We start from the raw sequence: 22,262 nt of genomic DNA, 5'->3' as shown, positions 1-22,262 counted from the left end.
GAAAGGCTCTGTGGAGTCAGAAGTGCCGAGACAGGCAGATGGCACCAGAGGGTTTGGGGGCCAGGGCGTAACTGGGCTAGCCCCTCCTCCCGGAAGTCGGGGAGGCCCGGCCTTCCTAGTGCCCAGGCCACGGCTCCGGGGAGAAATCCACCATGGAGGGCACGCGGGAGGCCCTCTGCCTGAGGTGGCAGGTGTCACGCCAGGGCCACTGCAAGCCTGGCTCGGCTTGCCTGCTTTCTCCAAAGGAGGCTGGCCGACCAGCCGAACCTGGCACCTGGGCCAGCCCCTTCCAAGGGGACGAGTTCCAGAGGATAGAGCCCTGGGGGCGGCTGCCAAGTCTCCTGGGGCGTGTGCTGGGCCCCCGTCAGAGGAGGAAGCAGCCTGGTAAACGGTGTGCCAGGCCTGAGATCTGGAGGCCTCCCACAGCCGGGTCCCTGTCCTGCCCAGGCCCCCCGAGGGAGGACGATGGTCGGGCAGTGGCGAGCGTAGTGGGGCTGGCGCCCAGCCTGCCCTTGGATGCCCCGGGGAAGTGCGCCGGGGGATGGGTTGCCTCTGGCCAGGTCTGAGGGAGCGACCCAGCTCGGGGCTGTCGGGGGCAGAGAGAGAACCCCCCTCCGCCCTTTCCCTTCAGGTTCTTAGGGCTGGCCAAATCCTTCCCAAGACAGCTTGTCTGGAGAAAATCAGACCCAGCTGAAGAACATGTGTCCATGGGGGAAACCCGGGAAACTGAGTCTCCCCACACAATAGCAGAGATTCTCATCTTGCATCCTCTCCTGAGCTAATGACCAAGGTGGATGTCCCGGGTGGGCCTGTGGAATGGGAGAGGGGAGGAAGTCTATTGTCATGCAGAGGGACATGGAAAGACTTGTCTGAAGCTTATCCCCTGCACTGGAGTCAGGTCGGGAAGGGAAGGCACAGAGGGGAGCAGGAAGCGGCCTCTCTGTGGTGGGGCTGGCTCCGGGGCAGGCGTGGGGGTGATGGCTGGAAGTGGGATGGCGCGTGAGTTGGCACCAGCCAGCGGTAGAGGCAGAGACTCAGAGGTCATGGATCTCTCTCTCTGTCTCTGTCTCTCTCTCTCTCCCTCAGGGAGCTGAGGAGAGTAAGGTGGCTCCCCCTACCCACCTCGCCTACCTCTCCAAGGGCCCTTCTTTCTCTGGCCGCTCCGGGAGCCCTGCGGGCTTGGCTTCAACCCCCCACCCACCAAACAGGCCAAGGGCGCCTGCGCGACCGCCAGGGCCTAGGGCTGACCTCGGGGGTCCTCAGTGAATGCCCCGCCCTCCCTCCAGGCTCTGACCCAGCTGCAGCTGTTCCTTTGCCGCCCTTCTGGACTCGGCTTCAGCTGTCTCCCTCCCCTCCCCCACTCCCACTCAGCTTGCAGGCCGCTTCCCTGCCTTGAAAGCATTGCTCTGGCCCTGAGGGCCACAGACCTACTGGGCTTCAAGCTCAAGGCTCTGCCTGGGCCTGCTGCTTTGGCCAGGGGCTCATTTCTTCCTGGAAAGACAAAGCCATGGCATCACCCCACGCCTGCACTTTGCCACGGCAGGCAGCCCAGGTGTAGGAAAGGCTCTGTGGAGTCAGAAGTGCCGAGACAGGCAGATGGCACCAGAGGGTTTGGGGGCCAGGGCGTAACTGGGCTAGCCCCTCCTCCCGGAAGTCGGGGAGGCCCGGCCTTCCTAGTGCCCAGGCCACGGCTCCGGGGAGAAATCCGCCATGGAGGGCACGCGGGAGGCCCTCTGCCTGAGGTGGCAGGTGTCTCGCCAGGGCCACTGCAAGCCTGGCTCGGCTTGCCTGCTTTCTCCAAAGGAGGCTGGCCGACCAGCCGAACCTGGCACCTGGGCCAGCCCCTTCCAAGGGGACGAGTTCCAGAGGATAGAGCCCTGGGGGCGGCTGCCAAGTCTCCTGGGGCGTGTGCTGGGCCCCCGTCAGAGGAGGAAGCAGCCTGGTAAACGGTGTGCCAGGCCTGAGATCTGGAGGCCTCCCACAGCCGGGTCCCTGTCCTGCCCAGGCCCCCCGAGGGAGGACGATGGTCGGGCAGTGGCGAGCGTGGTGGGGCTGGCGCCGAGCCTGCCCTTGGATGCCCCGGGGAAGGGCGCCGGGGGATGGGCTGCCCCTGGCCAGGTCTGAGGGAGCGACCCAGCTCGGGGCTGTCGGGGGCAGAGAGAGAACCCCCCTCCGCCCTTTCCCTTCAGGTTCTTAGGGCTGGCCAAATCCTTCCCAAGACAGCTTGTCTGGAGAAAATCAGACCCAGCTGAAGAACATGTGTCCATGGGGGAAACCCGGGAAACTGAGTCTCCCCACACAATAGCAGAGATTCTCATCTTGCATCCTCTCCTGAGCTAATGACCAAGGTGGATGTCCCGGGTGGGCCTGTGGAATGGGAGAGGGGAGGAAGTCTATTGTCATGCAGAGGGACATGGAAAGACTTGTCTGAAGCTTATCCCCTGCACTGGAGTCAGGTCGGGAAGGGAAGGCACAGAGGGGAGCAGGAAGCGGCCTCTCTGTGGTGGGGCTGGCTCCAGGGCAGGCGTGGGGGTGATGGCTGGAAGTGGGATGGCGCGTGAGTTGGCACCAGCCAGCGGTAGAGGCCGATACTCAGAGGTCATGGATCTCTCTCTCTGTCTCTGTCTCTCTCTCTCTCCCTCAGGGAGCTGAGGAGAGTAAGGTGGCTCCCCCTACCCACCTCGCCTACCTCTCCAAGGGCCCTTCTTTCTCTGGCCACTCCAGGAGCCCTGCGGGCTTGGCTTCAACCCCCCACCCACCGCACAGGCCAAGGGCGCCTGCGCGACCGCCAGGGCCTAGGGCTGACCTCGGGGGTCCTCAGTGAATGCCCCGCCCTCCCTCCAGGCTCTGACCCAGCTGCAGCTGTTCCTTTGCCGCCCTTCTGGACTCGGCTTCAGCTGTCTCCCTCCCCTCCCCCACTCCCACTCAGCTTGCAGGCCGCTTCCCTGATTGAAAGCATTGCTCTGGCCCTGAGGGCCACAGACCTACTGGGCTTCAAGCTCAAGGCTCTGCCTGGGCCTGCTGCTTCGGCCAGGGGCTCATTTCTTCCTGGAAAGACAAAGCCATGGCCTCACCCCACGCCTGCACTTTGCCATGGCAGGCAGCCCAGGTGTAGGAAAGGCTCTGTGGAGTCAGAAGTGCCGAGACAGGCAGATGGCACCAGAGGGTTTGGGGGCCAGGGCGTAACTGGGCTAGCCCCTCCTCCCGGAATTCGGGGAGGCCCGGCCTTCCTAGTGCCCAGGCCACGGCTCCGGGGAGAAATCCGCCATGGAGGGCACGCGGGAGGCCCTCTGCCTGAGGTGGCATGTGTCACGCCAGGGCCACTGCAAGCCTGGCTCGGCTTGCCTGCTTTCTCCAAAGGAGGCTGGCCGACCAGCCGAACCTGGCACCTGGGCCAGCCCCTTCCAAGGGGACGAGTTCCAGAGGATAGAGCCCTGGGGGCGGCTGCCAAGTCTCCTGGGGCGTGTGCTGGGCCCCCGTCAGAGGAGGAAGCAGCCTGGTAAACGGTGTGCCAGGCCTGAGATCTGGAGGCCTCCCACAGCCGGGTCCCTGTCCTGCCCAGGCCCCCCGAGGGAGGACGATGGTCGGGCAGTGGCGAGCGGGGTGGGGCTGGCGCCGAGCCTGCCCTTGGATGCCCCGGGGAAGGGCGCCGGGGGATGGGCTGCCCCTGGCCAGGTCTGAGGGAGCGACCCAGCTCGGGGCTGTCGGGGGCAGAGAGAGAACCCCCCTCCGCCCTTTCCCTTCAGGTTCTTAGGGCTGGCCAAATCCTTCCCAAGACAGCTTGTCTGGAGAAAATCAGACCTAGCTGAAGAACATGTGTCCATGGGGGAAACCCGGGAAACTGAGTCTCCCCACACAATAGCAGAGATTCTCATCTTGCATCCTCTCCTGAGCTAATGACCAAGGTGGATGTCCCGGGTGGGCCTGTGGAATGGGAGAGGGGAGGAAGTCTATTGTCATGCAGAGGGACATGGAAAGACTTGTCTGAAGCTTATCCCCTGCACTGGAGTCAGGTCGGGAAGGGAAGGCACAGAGGGGAGCAGGAAGCGGCCTCTCTGTGGTGGGGCTGGCTCCGGGGCAGGCGTGGGGGTGATGGCTGGAAGTGGGATGGCGCGTGAGTTGGCACCAGCCAGCGGTAGAGGCCGAGACTCAGAGGTCATGGATCTCTCTCTCTGTCTCTGTCTCTCTCTCTCTCCCTCAGGGAGCTGAGGAGAGTAAGGTGGCTCCCCCTACCCACCTCGCCTACCTCTCCAAGGGCCCTTCTTTCTCTGGCCACTCCGGGAGCCCTGCGGGCTTGGCTTCAACCCCCCACCCACCGCACAGGCCAAGGGCGCCTGTGCGACCGCCAGGGCATAGGGCTGACCTCGGGGGTCCTCAGTGAATGCCCCGCCCTCCCTCCAGGCTCTGACCCAGCTGCAGCTGTTCCTTTGCCGCCCTTCTGGACTCGGCTTCAGCTGTCTCCCTCCCCTCCCCCACTCCCACTCAGCTTGCAGGCCGCTTCCCTGCCTTGAAAGCATTGCTGTGGCCCTGAGGGCCACAGACCTACTGGGCTTCAAGCTCAAGGCTCTGCCTGGGCCTGCTGCTTCGGCCAGGGGCTCATTTCTTCCTGGAAAGACAAAGCCATGGCCTCACCCCACGCCTGCACTTTGCCACGGCAGGCAGCCCAGGTGTAGGAAAGGCTCTGTGGAGTCAGAAGTGCCGAGACAGGCAGATGGCACCAGAGGGTTTGGGGGCCAGGGCATAACTGGGCTAGCCCCTCCTCCCGGAAGTCGGGGAGGCCCGGCCTTCCTAGTGCCCAGGCCACGGCTCCGGGGAGAAATCCGCCATGGAGGGCACGCGGGAGGCCCTCTGCCTGAGGTGGCAGGTGTCACGCCAGGGCCACTGCAAGCCTGGCTCGGCTTGCCTGCTTTCTCCAAAGGAGGCTGGCCGACCAGCCGAACCTGGCACCTGGGCCAGCCCCTTCCAAGGGGACGAGTTCCAGAGGATAGAGCCCTGGGGGCGGCTGCCAAGTCTCCTGGGGCGTGTGCTGGGCCCCCGTCAGAGGAGGAAGCAGCCTGGTAAACGGTGTGCCAGGCCTGAGATCTGGAGGCCTCCCACAGCCGGGTCCCTGTCCTGCCCAGGCCCCCTGAGGGAGGACGATGGTCGGGCAGTGGCGAGCGTGGTGGGGCTGGCGCCGAGCCTGCCCTTGGATGCCCCGGGGAAGGGCGCCGGGGGATGGGCTGCCCCTGGCCAGGTCTGAGGGAGCGACCCAGCTCGGGGCTGTCGGGGGCAGAGAGAGAACCCCCCTCCGCCCTTTCCCTTCAGGTTCTTAGGGCTGGCCAAATCCTTCCCAAGACAGCTTGTCTGGAGAAAATCAGACCCAGCTGAAGAACATGTGTCCATGGGGGAAACCCGGGAAACTGAGTCTCCCCACACAATAGCAGAGATTCTCATCTTGCATCCTCTCCTGAGCTAATGACCAAGGTGGATGTCCCGGGTGGGCCTGTGGAATGGGAGAGGGGAGGAAGTCTATTGTCATGCAGAGGGACATGGAAAGATTTGTCTGAAGCTTATCCCCTGCACTGGAGTCAGGTCGGGAAGGGAAGGCACAGAGGGGAGCAGGAAGCGGCCTCTCTGTGGTGGGGCTGGCTCCGGGGCAGGCGTGGGGGTGATGGCTGGAAGTGGGATGGCGCGTGAGTTGGCACCAGCCAGCGGTAGAGGCGGAGACTCAGAGGTCATGAATCTCTCTCTCTGTCTCTGTCTCTCTCTCTCTCCCTCAGGGAGCTGAGGAGAGTAAGGTGGCTCCCCCTACCCACCTCGCCTACCTCTCCAAGGGCCCTTCTTTCTCTGGCCACTCCAGGAGCCCTGTGGGCTTGGCTTCAACCCCCCACCCACCGCACAGGCCAAGGGCGCCTGCGTGACCGCCAGGGCCTAGGGCTGACCTCGGGGGTCCTCAGTGAATGCCCCGCCCTCCCTCCAGGCTCTGACCCAGCTGCAGCTGTTCCTTTGCCGCCCTTCTGGACTCGGCTTCAGCTGTCTCCCTCCCCTCCCCCACTCCCACTCAGCTTGCAGGCCGCTTCCCTGATTGAAAGCATTGCTCTGGCCCTGAGGGCCACAGACCTACTGGGCTTCAAGCTCAAGGCTCTGCCTGGGCCTGCTGCTTCGGCCAGGGGCTCATTTCTTCCTGGAAAGACAAAGCCATGGCCTCACCCCACGCCTGCACTTTGCCATGGCAGGCAGCCCAGGTGTAGGAAAGGCTCTGTGGAGTCAGAAGTGCCGAGACAGGCAGATGGCACCAGAGGGTTTGGGGGCCAGGGCGTAACTGGGCTAGCCCCTCCTCCCGGAATTCGGGGATGCCCGGCCTTCCTAGTGCCCAGGCCACGGCTCCGGGGAGAAATCCGCCATGGAGGGCACGCGGGAGGCCCTCTGCCTGAGGTGGCATGTGTCACGCCAGGGCCACTGCAAGCCTGGCTCGGCTTGCCTGCTTTCTCCAAAGGAGGCTGGCCGACCAGCCAAACCTGGCACCTGGGCCAGCCCCTTCCAAGGGGACGAGTTCCAGAGGATAGAGCCCTGGGGGCGGCTGCCAAGTCTCCTGGGGCGTGTGCTGGGCCCCCGTCAGAGGAGGAAGCAGCCTGGTAAACGGTGTGCCAGGCCTGAGATCTGGAGGCCTCCCACAGCTGGGTCCCTGTCCTGCCCAGGCCCCCCGAGGGAGGACGATGGTCGGGCAGTGGCGAGCGGGGTGGGGCTGGCGCCGAGCCTGCCCTTGGATGCCCCGGGGAAGGGCGCCGGGGGATGGGCTGCCCCTGGCCAGGTCTGAGGGAGCTACCCAGCTCCGGGCTGTCGGGGGCAGAGAGAGAACCCCCCTCCGCCCTTTCCCTTCAGGTTCTTAGGGCTGGCCAAATCCTTCCCAAGACAGCTTGTCTGGAGAAAATCAGACCCAGCTGAAGAACATGTGTCCATGGGGGAAACCCGGGAAACTGAGTCTCCCCACACAATAGCAGAGATTCTCATCTTGCATCCTCTCCTGAGCTAATGACCAAGGTGGATGTCCCGGGTGGGCCTGTGGAATGGGAGAGGGGAGGAAGTCTATTGTCATGCAGAGGGACATGGAAAGACTTGTCTGAAGCTTATCCCCTGCACTGGAGTCAGGTCGGGAAGGGAAGGCACAGAGGGGAGCAGGAAGCGGCCTCTCTGTGGTGGGGCTGGCTCCGGGGCAGGCGTGGGGGTGATGGCTGGAAGTGGGATGGCGCGTGAGTTGGCACCAGCCAGCGGTAGAGGCCGAGACTCAGAGGTCATGGATCTCTCTCTCTGTCTCTGTCTCTCTCTCTCTCCCTCAGGGAGCTGAGGAGAGTAAGGTGGCTCCCCCTACCCACCTCGCCTACCTCTCCAAGGGCCCTTCTTTCTCTGGCCACTCCGGGAGCCCTGCGGGCTTGGCTTCAACCCCCCACCCACCGCACAGGCCAAGGGCGCCTGTGCGAAGGCCAGGGCATAGGGCTGACCTCGGGGGTCCTCAGTGAATGCCCCGCCCTCCCTCCAGGCTCTGACCCAGCTGCAGCTGTTCCTTTGCCGCCCTTCTGGACTCGGCTTCAGCTGTCTCCCTCCCCTCCCCCACTCCCACTCAGCTTGCAGGCCGCTTCCCTGCCTTGAAAGCATTGCTGTGGCCCTGAGGGCCACAGACCTACTGGGCTTCAAGCTCAAGGCTCTGCCTGGGCCTGCTGCTTCGGCCAGGGGCTCATTTCTTCCTGGAAAGACAAAGCCATGGCCTCACCCCACGCCTGCACTTTGCCACGGCAGGCAGCCCAGGTGTAGGAAAGGCTCTGTGGAGTCAGAAGTGCCGAGACAGGCAGATGGCACCAGAGGGTTTGGGGGCCAGGGCGTAACTGGGCTAGCCCCTCCTCCCGGAAGTCGGGGAGGCCCGGCCTTCCTAGTGCCCAGGCCACGGCTCCGGGGAGAAATCCGCCATGGAGGGCACGCGGGAGGCCCTCTGCCTGAGGTGGCAGGTGTCACGCCAGGGCCACTGCAAGCCTGGCTCGGCTTGCCTGCTTTCTCCAAAGGAGGCTGGCCGACCAGCCGAACCTGGCACCTGGGCCAGCCCCTTCCAAGGGGACGAGTTCCAGAGGATAGAGCCCTGGGGGCGGCTGCCAAGTCTCCTGGGGCGTGTGCTGGGCCCCCGTCAGAGGAGGAAGCAGCCTGGTAAACGGTGTGCCAGGCCTGAGATCTGGAGGCCTCCCACAGCCGGGTCCCTGTCCTGCCCAGGCCCCCCGAGGGAGGACGATGGTCGGGCAGTGGCGAGCGTGGTGGGGCTGGCGCCGAGCCTGCCCTTGGATGCCCCGGGGAAGGGCGCCGGGGGATGGGCTGCCCCTGGCCAGGTCTGAGGGAGCGACCCAGCTCGGGGCTGTCGGGGGCAGAGAGAGAACCCCCCTCCGCCCTTTCCCTTCACGTTCTTAGGGCTGGCCAAATCCTTCCCAAGACAGCTTGTCTGGAGAAAATCAGACCCAGCTGAAGAACATGTGTCCATGGGGGAAACCCAGGAAACTGAGTCTCCCCACACAATAGCAGAGATTCTCATCTTGCATCCTCTCCTGAGCTAATGACCAAGGTGGATGTCCCGGGTGGGCCTGTGGAATGGGAGAGGGGAGGAAGTCTATTGTCATGCAGAGGGACATGGAAAGACTTGTCTGAAGCTTATCCCCTGCACTGGAGTCAGGTCGGGAAGGGAAGGCACAGAGGGGAGCAGGAAGCGGCCTCTCTGTGGTGGGGCTGGCTCCGGGGCAGGCGTGGGGGTGATGGCTGGAAGTGGGATGGCGCGTGAGTTGGCACCAGCCAGCGGTAGAGGCCGAGACTCAGAGGTCATGAATCTCTCTCTCTGTCTCTGTCTCTCTCTCTCTCCCTCAGGGAGCTGAGGAGAGTAAGGTGGCTCCCCCTACCCACCTCGCCTACCTCTCCAAGGGCCCTTCTTTCTCTGGCCGCTCCGGGAGCCCTGCGGGCTTGGCTTCAACCCCCCACCCACCGCACAGGCCAAGGGCGCCTGCGCGACCGCCAGGGCCTAGGGCTGACCTCGGGGGTCCTCAGTGAATGCCCCGCCCTCCCTCCAGGCTCTGACCCAGCTGCAGCTGTTCCTTTGCCGCCCTTCTGGACTGGGCTTCAGCTGTCTCCCTCCCCTCCCCCACTCCCACTCAGCTTGCAGGCCGCTTCCCTGCCTTGAAAGCATTGCTGTGGCCCTGAGGGCCACAGACCTACTGGGCTTCAAGCTCAAGGCTCTGCCTGGGCCTGCTGCTTCGGCCAGGGGCTCATTTCTTCCTGGAAAGACAAAGCCATGGCCTCACCCCACGCCTGCACTTTGCCACGGCAGGCAGCCCAGGTGTAGGAAAGGCTCTGTGGAGTCAGAAGTGCCGAGACAGGCAGATGGCACCAGAGGGTTTGGGGGCCAGGGCGTAACTGGGCTAGCCCCTCCTCCCGGAAGTCGGGGAGGCCCGGCCTTCCTAGTGCCCAGGCCACGGCTCCGGGGAGAAATCCGCCATGGAGGGCACGCGGGAGGCCCTCTGCCTGAGGTGGCAGGTGTCACGCCAGGGCCACTGCAAGCCTGGCTCGGCTTGCCTGCTTTCTCCAAAGGAGGCTGGCCGACCAGCCGAACCTGGCACCTGGGCCAGCCCCTTCCAAGGGGACGAGTTCCAGAGGATAGAGCCCTGGGAGCGGCTGCCAAGTCTCCTGGGGCGTGTGCTGGGCCCCCGTCAGAGGAGGAAGCAGCCTGGTAAACGGTGTGCCAGGCCTGAGATCTGGAGGCCTCCCACAGCCGGGTCCCTGTCCTGCCCAGGCCCCCCGAGGGAGGACGATGGTCGGGCAGTGGCGAGCGTGGTGGGGCTGGCGCCGAGCCTGCCCTTGGATGCCCCGGGGAAGGGCGCCGGGGGATGGGCTGCCCCTGGCCAGGTCTGAGGGAGCGACCCAGCTCGGGGCTGTCGGGGGCAGAGAGAGAACCCCCCTCCGCCCTTTCCCTTCAGGTTCTTAGGGCTGGCCAAATCCTTCCCAAGACAGCTTGTCTGGAGAAAATCAGACCCAGCTGAAGAACATGTGTCCATGGGGGAAACCCGGGAAACTGAGTCTCCCCACACAATAGCAGAGATTCTCATCTTGCATCCTCTCCTGAGCTAATGACCAAGGTGGATGTCCCGGGTGGGCCTGTGGAATGGGAGAGGGGAGGAAGTCTATTGTCATGCAGAGGGACATGGAAAGACTTGTCTGAAGCTTATCCCATGCACTGGAGTCAGGTCGGGAAGGGAAGGCACAGAGGGGAGCAGGAAGCGGCCTCTCTGTGGTGGGGCTGGCTCCGGGGCAGGCGTGGGGGTGATGGCTGGAAGTGGGATGGCGCGTGAGTTGGCACCAGCCAGCGGTAGAGGTCGAGACTCAGAGGTCATGAATCTCTCTCTCTGTCTCTGTCTCTCTCTCTCTCCCTCAGGGAGCTGAGGAGAGTAAGGTGACTCCCCCTACCCACCTCGCCTACCTCTCCAAGGGCCCTTCTTTCTCTGGCCACTCCAGGAGCCCTGCGGGCTTGGCTTCAACACCCCACCCACCGCACAGGCCAAGGGCGCCTGCGCGACCGCCAGGGCCTAGGGCTGACCTCGGGGGTCCTCAGTGAATGCCCCGCCCTCCCTCCAGGCTCTGACCCAGCTGCAGCTGTTCCTTTGCCGCCCTTCTGGTCTCGGCTTCAGCTGTCTCCCTCCCCTCCCCCACTCCCACTCAGCTTGCAGGCCGCTTCCCTGCCTTGAAAGCATTGCTGTGGCCCTGAGGGCCACAGACCTACTGGGCTTCAAGCTCAAGGCTCTGCCTGGGCCTGCTGCTTCGGCCAGGGGCTCATTTCTTCCTGGAAAGACAAAGCCATGGCCTCACCCCACGCCTGCACTTTGCCACGGCAGGCAGCCCAGGTGTAGGAAAGGCTCTGTGGAGTCAGAAGTGCCGAGACAGGCAGATGGCACCAGAGGGTTTGGGGGCCAGGGCGTAACTGGGCTAGCCCCTCCTCCCGGAAGTCGGGGAGGCCCGGCCTTCCTAGTGCCCAGGCCACGGCTCCGGGGAGAAATCCGCCATGGAGGGCACGCGGGAGGCCCTCTGCCTGAGGTGGCAGGTGTCACGCCAGGGCCACTGCAAGCCTGGCTCGGCTTGCCTGCTTTCTCCAAAGGAGGCTGGCCGACCAGCCGAACCTGGCACCTGGGCCAGCCCCTTCCAAGGGGACGAGTTCCAGAGGATAGAGCCCTGGGGGCGGCTGCCAAGTCTCCTGGGGCGTGTGCTGGGCCCCCGTCAGAGGAGGAAGCAGCCTGGTAAACGGTGTGCCAGGCCTGAGATCTGGAGGCCTCCCACAGCCGGGTCCCTGTCCTGCCCAGGCCCCCCGAGGGAGGACGATGGTCGGGCAGTGGCGAGCGTGGTGGGGCTGGCGCCGAGCCTGCCCTTGGATGCCCCGGGGAAGGGCGCCGGGGGATGGGCTGCCCCTGGCCAGGTCTGAGGGAGCGACCCAGCTCGGGGCTGTCGGGGGCAGAGAGAGAACCCCCCTCCGCCCTTTCCCTTCAGGTTCTTAGGGCTGGCCAAATCCTTCCCAAGACAGCTTGTCTGGAGAAAATCAGACCCAGCTGAAGAACATGTGTCCATGGGGGAAACCCGGGAAACTGAGTCTCCCCACACAATAGCAGAGATTCTCATCTTGCATCCTCTCCTGAGCTAATGACCAAGGTGGATGTCCCGGGTGGGCCTGTGGAATGGGAGAGGGGAGGAAGTCTATTGTCATGCAGAGGGACATGGAAAGACTTGTCTGAAGCTTATTCCCTGCACTGGAGTCAGGTCGGGAAGGGAAGGCACAGAGGGGAGCAGGAAGCGGCCTCTCTGTGGTGGGGCTGGCTCCGGGGCAGGCGTGGGGGTGATGGCTGGAAGTGGGATGGCGCGTGAGTTGGCACCAGCCAGCGGTAGAGGCCGAGACTCAGAGGTCATGGATCTCTCTCTCTGTCTCTGTCTCTCTCTCTCTCCCTCAGGGAGCTGAGGAGAGTAAGGTGGCTCCCCCTACCCACCTCGCCTACCTCTCCAAGGGCCCTTCTTTCTCTGGCCGCTCCGGGAGCCCTGCGGGCTTGGCTTCAACCCCCCACCCACCGCACAGGCCAAGGGCGCCTGCGCGACCGCCAGGGCATAGGGCTGACCTCGGGGGTCCTCAGTGAATGCCCCGCCCTCCCTCCAGGCTCTGAGCCAGCTGCAGCTGTTCCTTTGCCGCCCTTCTGGACTGGGCTTCAGCTGTCTCCCTCCCCTCCCCCACTCCCACTCAGCTTGCAGGCCGCTTCCCTGCCTTGAAAGCATTGCTCTGGCCCTGAGGGCCACAGACCTACTGGGCTTCAAGCTCAAGGCTCTGCCTGGGCCTGCTGCTTCGGCCAGGGGCTCATTTCTTCCTGGAAAGACAAAGCCATGGCCTCACCCCACGCCTGCACTTTGCCACGGCAGGCAGCCCAGGTGTAGGAAAGGCTCTGTGGAGTCAGAAGTGCCGAGACAGGCAGATGGCACCAGAGGGTTTGGGGGCCAGGGCGTAACTGGGCTAGCCCCTCCTCCCGGAAGTCGGGGAGGCCCGGCCTTCCTAGTGCCCAGGCCACGGCTCCGGGGAGAAATCCGCCATGGAGGGCACGCGGGAGGCCCTCTGCCTGAGGTGGCAGGTGTCACGCCAGGGCCACTGCAAGCCTGGCTCGGCTTGCCTGCTTTCTCCAAAGGAGGCTGGCCGACCAGCCGAACCTGGCACCTGGGCCAGCCCCTTCCAAGGGGACGAGTTCCAGAGGATAGAGCCCTGGGGGCGGCTGCCAAGTCTCCTGGGGCGTGTGCTGGGCCCCCGTCAGAGGAGGAAGCAGCCTGGTAAACGGTGTGCCAGGCCTGAGATCTGGAGGCCTCCCACAGCCGGGTCCCTGTCCTGCCCAGGCCCCCCGAGGGAGGACGATGGTCGGGCAGTGGCGAGCGTGGTGGGGCTGGCGCCGAACCTGCCCTTGGATGCCCCGGGGTAGGGCGCCGGGGGATGGGCTGCCCCTGGCCAGGTCTGAGGGAGCGACCCAGTTCGGGGCTGTCGGGGGCAGAGAGAGAACCCCCCTCCGCCCTTTCCCTTCAGGTTCTTAGGGCTGGCCAAATCCTTCCCAAGACAGCTTGTCTGGAGAAAATCAGACCCAGCTGAAGAACATGTGTCCATGGGGGAAACCCGGGAAACTGAGTCTCCCCACACAATAGCAGAGATTCTCATCTTGCATCCTCTCCTGAGCTAATGACCAAGGTGGATGTCCCGGGTGGGCCTGTGGAATGGGAGAGGGGAGGAAGTCTATTGTCATGCAGAGGGACATGGAAAGACTTGTCTGAAGCTTATCCCCTGCACTGGAGTCAGGTCCGGAAGGGAAGGCACAGAGGGGAGCAGGAAGTGGCCTCTCTGTGGTGGGGCTGGCTCCGGGGCAGGCGTGGGGGTGATGGCTGGAAGTGGGATGGCGCGTGAGTTGGCACCAGCCAGCGGTAGAGGCCAAGACTCAGAGGTCATGGATCTCTCTCTCTGTCTCTGTCTCTCTCTCTCTCCCTCAGGGAGCTGAGTTGAGTAAGGTGGCTCCCCCTACCCTCCTCGCCTACCTCTCCAAGGGCCCTTCTTTCTCTGGCCACTCCGGGAGCCCTGCGGGCTTGGCTTCAACCCCCCACCCACCGCACAGGCCAAGGGCGCCTGCGCGACCGCCAGGGCATAGGGCTGACCTCGGGGGTCCTCAGTGAATGCCCCGCCCTCCCTCCAGGCTCTGAGCCAGCTGCAGCTGTTCCTTTGCCGCCCTTCTGGACTCGGCTTCAGCTGTCTCCCTCCCCTCCCCCACTCCCACTCAGCTTGCAGGCCGCTTCCCTGCCTTGAAAGCATTGCTCTGGCCCTGAGGGCCACAGACCTACTGGGCTTCAAGCTCAAGGCTCTGCCTGGGCCTGCTGCTTCGGCCAGGGGCTCATTTCTTCCTGGAAAGACAAAGCCATGGCCTCACCCCACGCCTGCACTTTGCCACGGCAGGCAGCCCAGGTGTAGGAAAGGCTCTGTGGAGTCAGAAGTGCCGAGACAGGCAGATGGCACCAGAGGGTTTGGGGGCCAGGGCGTAACTGGGCTAGCCCCTCCTCCCGGAAGTCGGGGAGGCCCGGCCTTCCTAGTGCCCAGGCCACGGCTCCGGGGAGAAATCCGCCATGGAGGGCACGCGGGAGGCCCTCTGCCTGAGGTGGCAGGTGTCACGCCAGGGCCACTGCAAGCCTGGCTCGGCTTGCCTGCTTTCTCCAAAGGAGGCTGGCCGACCAGCCGAACCTGGCACCTGGGCCAGCCCCTTCCAAGGGGACGAGTTCCAGAGGATAGAGCCCTGGGGGCGGCTGCCAAGTCTCCTGGGGCGTGTGCTGGGCCCCCGTCAGAGGAGGAAGCAGCCTGGTAAACGGTGTGCCAGGCCTGAGATCTGGAGGCCTCCCACAGCCGGGTCCCTGTCCTGCCCAGGCCCCCCGAGGGAGGACGATGGTCGGGCAGTGGCGAGCGTGGTGGGGCTGGCGCCGAACCTGCCCTTGGATGCCCCGGGGTAGGGCGCCGGGGGATGGGCTGCCCCTGGCCAGGTCTGAGGGAGCGACCCAGTTCGGGGCTGTCGGGGGCAGAGAGAGAACCCCCCTCCGCCCTTTCCCTTCAGGTTCTTAGGGCTGGCCAAATCCTTCCCAAGACAGCTTGTCTGGAGAAAATCAGACCCAGCTGAAGAACATGTGTCCATGGGGGAAACCCGGGAAACTGAGTCTCCCCACACAATAGCAGAGATTCTCATCTTGCATCCTCTCCTGAGCTAATGACCAAGGTGGATGTCCCGGGTGGGCCTGTGGAATGGGAGAGGGGAGGAAGTCTATTGTCATGCAGAGGGACATGGAAAGACTTGTCTGAAGCTTATCCCCTGCACTGGAGTCAGGTCCGGAAGGGAAGGCACAGAGGGGAGCAGGAAGTGGCCTCTCTGTGGTGGGGCTGGCTCCGGGGCAGGCGTGGGGGTGATGGCTGGAAGTGGGATGGCGCGTGAGTTGGCACCAGCCAGCGGTAGAGGCCAAGACTCAGAGGTCATGGATCTCTCTCTCTGTCTCTGTCTCTCTCTCTCTCCCTCAGGGAGCTGAGTTGAGTAAGGTGGCTCCCCCTACCCTCCTCGCCTACCTCTCCAAGGGCCCTTCTTTCTCTGGCCACTCCGGGAGCCCTGCGGGCTTGGCTTCAACCCCCCACCCACCGCACAGGCCAAGGGCGCCTGCGCGAACGCCAGGGCCTAGGGCTGACCTCGGGGGTCCTCAGTGAATGCCCCGCCCTCCCTCCAGGCTCTGACACAGCTGCAGCTGTTCCTTTGCCGCCCTTCTGTACTGGGCTTCATCTGTCTCCCTCCCCTCCCCAACTCCCACTCAGCTTGCAGGCCGCTTCCCTGCCTTGAAAGCATTGCTCTGGCCCTGAGGGCCACAGACCTACTGGGCTTCAAGCTCAAGGCTCTGCCTGGGCCTGCTGCTTCGGCCAGGGGCTCATTTCTTCCTGGAAAGACAAAGCCATGGCCTCACCCCACGCCTGCACTTTGCCACGGCAGGCAGCCCAGGTGTAGGAAAGGCTCTGTGGAGTCAGAAGTGCCGAGACAGGCAGATGGCACCAGAGGGTTTGGGGGCCAGGGCGTAACTGGGCTAGCCCCTCCTCCCGGAAGTCGGGGAGGCCCGGCCTTCCTAGTGCCCAGGCCACGGCTCCGGGGAGAAATCTGTCATGGAGGGCACGCGGGAGGCCCTCTGCCTGAGGTGGCAGGTGTCACGCCAGGGCCACTGCAAGCCTGGCTCGGCTTGCCTGCTTTCTCCAAAGGAGGCTGGCCGACCAGCCGAACCTGGCACCTGGGCCAGCCCCTTCCAAGGGGACGAGTTCCAGAGGATAGAGCCCTGGGGGCGGCTGCCAAGTCTCCTGGGGCGTGTGCTGGGCCCCCGTCAGAGGAGGAAGCAGCCTGGTAAACGGTGTGCCAGGCCTGAGATCTGGAGGCCTCCCACAGCCGGGTCCCTGTCCTGCCCAGGCCCCCCGAGGGAGGACGATGGTCGGGCAGTGGCGAGCGTGGTGGGGCTGGCGCCGAGCCTGCCCTCGGATGCCCCGGGGAAGGGCGCCGGGGGATGGGCTGCCCCTGGCCAGGTCTGAGGGAGCGACCCAGCTCGGGGCTGTCGGGGGCAGAGAGAGAACCCCCCTCCGCCCTTTCCCTTCAGGTTCTTAGGGCTGGCCAAATCCTTCCCAAGACAGCTTGTCTGGAGAAAATCAGACCCAGCTGAAGAACATGTGTCCATGGGGGAAACCCGGGAAACTGAGTCTCCCCACACAATAGCAGAGATTCTCATCTTGCATCCTCTCCTGAGCTAATGACCAAGGTGGATGTCCCGGGTGGGCCTGTGGAATGGGAGAGGGGAGGAAGTCTATTGTCATGCAGAGGGACATGGAAAGACTTGTCTGAAGCTTATCCCCTGCACTGGAGTCAGGTCGGGCAGGGAAGGCACAGAGGGGAGCAGGAAGCGGCCTCTCTGTGGTGGGGCTGGCTCCGGGGCAGGCGTGGGGGTGATGGCTGGAAGTGGGATGGTGCGTGAGTTGGCACCAACCAGCGGTAGAGGCAGAGACTCAGAGGTCATGGATCTCTCTCTCTGTCTCTGTCTCTCTCTCTCTCCCTCAGGGAGCTGAGGAGAGTAAGGTGGCTCCCCCTACCCACCTCGCCTACCTCTCCAAGGGCCCTTCTTTCTCTGGCCGCTCCGGGAGCCCTGCGGGCTTGGCTTCAACCCCCCACCCACCGCACAGGCCAAGGGCGCCTGCGCGACCGCCAGGGCATAGGGCTGACCTCGGGGGTCCTCAGTGAATGCCCCGCCCTCACTCCAGGCTCTGACCCAGCTGCAGCTGTTCCTTTGCCGCCCTTCTGGACTGGGTTTCAGCTGTCTCCCTCCCCTCCCCCACTCCCACTCAGCTTGCAGGCCGCTTCCCTGCCTTGAAAGCATTGCTCTGGCCCTGAGGGCCACAGACCTACTGGGCTTCAAGCTCAAGGCTCTGCCTGGGCCTGCTGCTTCGGCCAGGGGCTCATTTCTTCCTGGAAAGACAAAGCCATGGCCTCACCCCACGCCTGCACTTTGCCACGGCAGGCAGCCCAGGTGTAGGAAAGGCTCTGTGGAGTCAGAAGTGCCGAGACAGGCAGATGGCACCAGAGGGTTTGGGGGCCAGGGCGTAACTGGGCTAGCCCCTCCTCCCGGAAGTCGGGGAGGCCCGGCCTTCCTAGTGCCCAGGCCACGGCTCCGGGGAGAAATCCGCCATGGAGGGCACGCGGGAGGCCCTCTGCCTGAGGTGGCAGGTGTCACGCCAGGGCCACTGCAAGCCTGGCTCGGCTTGCCTGCTTTCTCCAAAGGAGGCTGGCCGACCAGCCGAACCTGGCACCTGGGCCAGCCCCTTCCAAGGGGACGAGTTCCAGAGGATAGAGCCCTGGGGGCGGCTGCCAAGTCTCCTGGGGCGTGTGCTGGGCCCTCGTCAGAGGAGGAAGCAGCCTGGTAAACGGTGTGCCAGGCCTGAGATCTGGAGGCCTCCCACAGCCGGGTCCCTGTCCTGCCCAGGCCCCCCGAGGGAGGACGATGGTCGGGCAGTGGCGAGCGTGGTGGGGCTGGCGCCGAGCCTGCCCTCGGATGCCCCGGGGAAGGGCGCCGGGGGATGGGCTGCCCCTGGCCAGGTCTGAGGGAGCGACCCAGCTCGGGGCTGTCGGGGGCAGAGAGAGAACCCCCCTCTGCCCTTTCCCTTCAGGTTCTTAGGGCTGGCCAAATCCTTCCCAAGACAGCTTGTCTGGAGAAAATCAGACCCAGCTGAAGAACATGTGTCCATGGGGGAAACCCGGGAAACTGAGTCTCCCCACACAATAGCAGAGATTCTCATCTTGCATCCTCTCCTGAGCTAATGACCAAGGTGGATGTCCCGGGTGGGCCTGTGGAATGGGAGAGGGGAGGAAGTCTATTGTCATGCAGAGGGACATGGAAAGACTTGTCTGAAGCTTATCCCCTGCACTGGAGTCAGGTCGGGAAGGGAAGGCACAGAGGGGAGCAGGAAGCGGCCTCTCTGTGGTGGGGCTGGCTCCGGGGCAGGCGTGGGGGTGATGGCTGGAAGTGGGATGGCGCGTGAGTTGGCACCAGCCAGCGGTAGAGGCAGAGACTCAGAGGTCATGGATCTCTCTCTCTGTCTCTGTCTCTCTCTCTCTCCCTCAGGGAGCTGAGGAGAGTAAGGTGGCTCCCCCTACCCACCTCGCCTACCTCTCCAAGGGCCCTTCTTTCTCTGGCCGCTCCGGGAGCCCTGTGGGCTTGGCTTCAACCCCCCACCCACCGCACAGGCCAAGGGCGCCTGCGCGACCGCCAGGGCCTAGGGCTGACCTCGGGGGTCCTCAGTGAATGCCCCGCCCTCCCTCCAGGCTCTGACCCAGCTGCAGCTGTTTCTTTGCCGCCCTTCTGGACTGGGCTTAAGCTGTCTCCCTCCCCTCCCCCACTCCCACTCAGCTTGCAGGCCGCTTCCCTGCCTTGAAAGCATTGCTCTGGCCCTGAGGGCCACAGACCTACTGGGCTTCAAGCTCAAGGCTCTGCCTGGGCCTGCTGCTTCGGCCAGGGGCTCATTTCTTCCTGGAAAGACAAAGCCATGGCCTCACCCCACGCCTGCACTTTGCCACGGCAGGCAGCCCAGGTGTAGGAAAGGCTCTGTGGAGTCAGAAGTGCCGAGACAGGCAGATGGCACCAGAGGGTTTGGGGGCCAGGGCGTAACTGGGCTAGCCCCTCCTCCCGGAAGTCGGGGAGGCCCGGCCTTCCCAGTGCCCAGGCCACGGCTCCGGGGAGAAATCCGCCATGGAGGGCACGCGGGAGGCCCTCTGCCTGAGGTGGCAGGTGTCACGCCAGGGCCACTGCAAGCCTGGCTCGGCTTGCCTGCTTTCTCCAAAGGAGGCTGGCCGACCAGCCGAACCTGGCACCTGGGCCAGCCCCTTCCAAGGGGACGAGTTCCAGAGGATAGAGCCCTGGGGGCGGCTGCCAAGTCTCCTGGGGCGTGTGCTGGGCCCCCGTCAGAGGAGGAAGCAGCCTGGTAAACGGTGTGCCAGGCCTGAGATCTGGAGGCCTCCCACAGCCGGGTCCCTGTCCTGCCCAGGCCCCCTGAGGGAGGACGATGGTCGGGCAGTGGCGAGCGTGGTGGGGCTGGCGCCGAGCCTGCCCTCGGATGCCCCGGGGAAGGGCGCCGGGGGATGGGCTGCCCCTGGCCAGGTCTGAGGGAGCGACCCAGCTCGGGGCTGTCGGGGGCAGAGAGAGAACCCCCCTCCGCCCTTTCCCTTCAGGTTCTTAGGGCTGGCCAAATCCTTCCCAAGACAGCTTGTCTGGAGAAAATCAGACCCAGCTGAAGAACATGTGTCCATGGGGGAAACCCGGGAAACTGAGTCTCCCCACACAATAGCAGAGATTCTCATCTTGCATCCTCTCCTGAGCTAATGACCAAGGTGGATGTCCCGGGTGGGCCTGTGGAATGGGAGAGGGGAGGAAGTCTATTGTCATGCAGAGGGACATGGAAAGACTTGTCTGAAGCTTATCCCCTGCACTGGAGTCAGGTCGGGAAGGGAAGGCACAGAGGGGAGCAGGAAGCGGCCTCTCTGTGGTGGGGCTGGCTCCGGGGCAGGCGTGGGGGTGATGGCTGGAAGTGGGATGGCGCGTGAGTTGGCACCAGCCAGCGGTAGAGGCAGAGACTCAGAGGTCATGGATCTCTCTCTCTGTCTCTGTCTCTCTCTCTCTCCCTCAGGGAGCTGAGGAGAGTAAGGTGGCTCCCCCTACCCACCTCGCCTACCTCTCCAAGGGCCCTTCTTTCTCTGGCCGCTCCGGGAGCCCTGCGGGCTTGGCTTCAACCCCCCACCCACCGCACAGGCCAAGGGCGCCTGCGCGACCGCCGGGGCCTAGGGCTGACCTCGGGGGTCCTCAGTGAATGCCCCGCCCTCCCTCCAGGCTCTGACCCAGCTGCAGCTGTTCCTTTGCCGCCCTTCTGGACTCGGCTTCAGCTGTCTCCCTCCCCTCCCCCACTCCCACTCAGTTTGCAGGCCGCTTCCCTGCCTTGAAAGCATTGCTGTGGCCCTGAGGGCCACAGACCTACTGGGCTTCAAGCTCAAGGCTCTGCCTGGGCCTGCTGCTTCGGCCAGGGGCTCATTTCTTCCTGGAAAGACAAAGCCATGGCCTCACCCCACGCCTGCACTTTGCCACGGCAGGCAGCCCAGGTGTAGGAAAGGCTCTGTGGAGTCAGAAGTGCCGAGACAGGCAGATGGCACCAGAGGGTTTGGGGGCCAGGGCGTAACTGGGCTAGCCCCTCCTCCCGGAAGTCGGGGAGGCCCGGCCTTCCTAGTGCCCAGGCCACGGCTCCGGGGAGAAATCCGCCATGGAGGGCACGCGGGAGGCCCTCTGCCTGAGGTGGCAGGTGTCACGCCAGGGCCACTGCAAGCCTGGCTCGGCTTGCCTGCTTTCTCCAAAGGAGGCTGGCCGACCAGCCGAACCTGGCACCTGGGCCAGCCCCTTCCAAGGGGACGAGTTCCAGAGGATAGAGCCCTGGGGGCGGCTACCAAGTCTCCTGGGGCGTGTGCTGGGCCCCCGTCAGAGGAGGAAGCAGCCTGGTAAACGGTGTGCCAGGCCTGAGATCTGGAGGCCTCCCACAGCCGGGTCCCTGTCCTGCCCAGGCCCCCCGAGGGAGGACGATGGTCGGGCAGTGGCGAGCGTGGTGGGGCTGGCGCCGAGCCTGCCCTTGGATGCCCCGGGGAAGGGCGCCGGGGGATGGGCTGCCCCTGGCCAGGTCTGAGGGAGCGACCCAGCTCGGGGCTGTCGGGGGCAGAGAGAGAACCCCCCTCCGCCCTTTCCCTTCAGGTTCTTAGGGCTGGCCAAATCCTTCCCAAGACAGCTTGTCTGGAGAAAATCAGACCCAGCTGAAGAACATGTGTCCATGGGGGAAACCCGGGAAACTGAGTCTCCCCACACAATAGCAGAGATTCTCATCTTGCATCCTCTCCTGAGCTAATGACCAAGGTGGATGTCCCGGGTGGGCCTGTGGAATGGGAGAGGGGAGGAAGTCTATTGTCATGCAGAGGGACATGGAAAGACTTGTCTGAAGCTTATCCCCTGCACTGGAGTCAGGTCGGGAAGGGAAGGCACAGAGGGGAGCAGGAAGCGGCCTCTCTGTGGTGGGGCTGGCTCCGGGGCAGGCGTGGGGGTGATGGCTGGAAGTGGGATGGCGCGTGAGTTGGCACCAGCCAGCGGTAGAGGCAGAGACTCAGAGGTCATGGATCTCTCTCTCTGTCTCTGTCTCTCTCTCTCTCCCTCAGGGAGCTGAGGAGAGTAAGGTGGCTCCCCCTACCCACCTCGCCTACCTCTCCAAGGGCCCTTCTTTCTCTGGCCGCTCCGGGAGCCCTGCGGGCTTGGCTTCAACCCCCCACCCACCGCACAGGCCAAGGGCGCCTGCGCGACCGCCAGGGCATAGGGCTGACCTCGGGGGTCCTCAGTGAATGCCCCGCCCTCCCTCCAGGCTCTGACCCAGCTGCAGCTGTTCCTTTGCCGCCCTTCTGGACTCGGCTTCAGCTGTCTCCCTTCCCTCTCCCACTCCCACTCAGCTTGCAGGCCGCTTCCCTGCCTTGAAAGCATTGCTCTGGCCCTGAGGGCCACAGACCTACTGGGCTTCAAGCTCAAGGCTCTGCCTGGGCCTGCTGCTTCGGCCAGGGGCTCATTTCTTCCTGGAAAGACAAAGCCATGGCCTCACCCCACGCCTGCACTTTGCCACGGCAGGCAGCCCTGGTGTAGGAAAGGCTCTGTGGAGTCAGAAGTGCCGAGACAGGCAGATGGCACCAGAGGGTTTGGGGGCCAGGGCGTAACTGGGCTAGCCCCTCCTCCCGGAAGTCGGGGAGGCCCGGCCTTCCTAGTGCCCAGGCCACGGCTCCGGGGAGAAATCCGCCATGGAGGGCACGCGGGAGGCCCTCTGCCTGAGGTGGCAGGTGTCACGCCAGGGCCACTGCAAGCCTGGCTCGGCTTGCCTGCTTTCTCCAAAGGAGGCTGGCCGACCAGCCGAACCTGGCACCTGGGCCAGCCCCTTCCAAGGGGACGAGTTCCAGAGGATAGAGCCCTGGGGGCGGCTGCCAAGTCTCCTGGGGCGTGTGCTGGGCCCCCGTCAGAGGAGGAAGCAGCCTGGTAAACGGTGTGCCAGGCCTGAGATCTGGAGGCCTCCCACAGCCGGGTCCCTGTCCTGCCCAGGCCCC

Source organism: Diceros bicornis, chromosome 31 (genome assembly GCF_020826845.1).
Source record: "Diceros bicornis minor isolate mBicDic1 chromosome 31, mDicBic1.mat.cur, whole genome shotgun sequence".
Lineage (NCBI taxonomy): Eukaryota > Metazoa > Chordata > Mammalia > Perissodactyla > Rhinocerotidae > Diceros > Diceros bicornis.
Note: the sequence above shows the minus strand (reverse complement) of the source record.